At 43.4% G+C, this 2,079-nt stretch overlaps 1 pseudogene; it reads right to left on the bottom strand.

Annotated features, from left to right (window-relative positions):
- Positions 1–502: 502 nt before the first annotated feature.
- LOC131824486 (small ribosomal subunit protein eS4-like) lies at positions 503–1,324 on the bottom strand (annotated as a pseudogene).
- Positions 1,325–2,079: the final 755 nt, after the last annotated feature.

The following is a 2,079-nucleotide window of genomic DNA, read 5'->3' as shown; positions in this document are numbered from 1 at the left end:
GTGAGTAGGCCAACCCCAGGGGACCAGAAAATAATTCTGGCTATAGACGTATTTTGCTTGATTGTGTCTGCTGGATGGAGGCTTTGCTGGCAGCTTCTCTGAGTGTAGAATGAAGAGGCCAGGGTTCTCAAAGGGCTTAGAGTCCAATTCTATTTCTTTCAAGCAGTTACTATAGCTTTAATGCAAAGCAGGTGTTGGGCTTCGTTTAAAAAAAAAAAGAAAAAAGAACTAAAGGGACCTAGCTCAGCTTTGTAGTAGCTTGCGACTCAAAGTATGATCTCGGCACAAAGTGTGGTCAGATGGTGTCAGCAACACCTGGGAGTCTCATAGAAATTAGCATCTTGGGCTCTGCTCCTGAACTAATGAATCAGAATCTGCATTTTTAAAAATTTAGTTGTGGTAAAATACGCATGTAAAATTTATCATCTTAACCATTTTACTTATTTTTTTTTAATTTTACTTTCTTTCTTTCTTTCTTTTTTTTTCTTCATGCCGTATGACCTTTAATTAGGTATAGAGACTTCCAATTACGTCACCTAGGGACCATACTACCTGCTGCTCTGTTTGGCTGTCAGTCTCTTGTCTCTCTCTTCAGCAATGGTGAGGTGGATACCCTTTTCACAGGGATGAGAAATCCATGGCTTGTTGCCTTTGCCATTAACAAAAATGTTGGAGCGTCAAGTGACAAAGCTGTTGCCACTGGCATCTTTCACATGAACCATATCAAATGAACCAGGGTGTCTCGCTTTGTTGGTGATCGCACCAGTTCTCCCCAGGATAGCACCCCCAGTCACCCTACACAGATTACCAGTGTCAGACTTGATGGAATCAGTAATCTTTCTGGTCTCCAAATCAATCTGAATGGTGTCATTTACCTTGATGAGGGGATCAGGATAGTGGATTGTAAGAGTCACCAGATGAGGGATTCCTTTCATCCCCACAAAGATCTTTCTCACACTGCATGACTTATACTTGGCCTCCTTCAAGTGCAATCCGATGAACAGCAAAGCGGCCCTTGGTGTCATAGATCAGACGGAAATTCTCCCCGGTCGTGTCAATGCTGATGACATCCATAAAACCAGCAGGGTAGGTAATATTATTTTGGACCTACCATCAATCTTAATAAAACACTGCATACAGATCTTCTTTACTTCATCTCCTGTTAGGGGATACTTAAGTCTTAGGAAAATGATGAAAGGGAGACACTCTCTCAGCTTATGGGGACCAGTAGATGGGCGAGAGTGAACACACCGGTCAGTTTATCCAGCATCAGATGCTTTGGAGTTGCTACACGCTTCCGATGCTTCTTGGGACCATGAGGCATGGCTGCGCTGGGCATGAGAAGAGATTTTTTTTTTCCTTATTTTTTTTTCTTTTTAAGTCATTTCCACACTCAGCATGGAACTCAGTGCAGTACTTGAACTCATGACCCTGAGATCAAGACGTGAGCAGAGATCAAGAGTCAGACCCTTAACAAACCAAGCCACCCAGGTAGCCCATTTAACAATTTTTTAAGGTGTTTTTTTTTTTTTTTTTTTTTTTTTTTTAAGTAATCTCTGCTCCCACTGTGGGGCTCAAACCCACAACCCTGAGATCAAGAGTCACACATTCTTCCAACTGAGCCAGCCAGGCACTCCTCATCTTCACCATTTTTAAGAGTACAGTTTAGTGACTTTTACATTGCTCTACAGACATCACCAGCATCTGTCCACAGACCTCAGCATCTTGCAAAACTGAACTCTGTAACCATTAAACAGCAGCTCCCCACCCCCTTCCCCGTGTCTGTCTCTATGAATTTAAGTACTCCAGGGACCTCATATAGTGGAATCACACAGTATTTGTCCTTGGGAAACTGGCTTATTTCACCTAGCACAATGTCCTTGAGTTTCATCCATGCTGCAGCAGAATAAGCATCTTCAGGTCCTGAGTGTGCACAGTAAGGTCGGAGAAGCCCTGCTGTACTAAACTACTGGGAGCTAAGACAGGGCCCGAAATAATGTCCAGGAGCACAGTGCCACCTGGGGTTCAGACTTTCCTTACTCCTCCTCCAGCCAGCACTTTGGGGTCATCTTCAGTGTA

The sequence above is a fragment of the Mustela lutreola genome, chromosome 2 (genome assembly GCF_030435805.1).
Source record: "Mustela lutreola isolate mMusLut2 chromosome 2, mMusLut2.pri, whole genome shotgun sequence".
NCBI lineage: Eukaryota > Metazoa > Chordata > Mammalia > Carnivora > Mustelidae > Mustela > Mustela lutreola.
The sequence above is the reverse complement of the archived record's forward strand: the minus strand, read 5'-3'. Positions and strand labels throughout refer to the sequence as shown.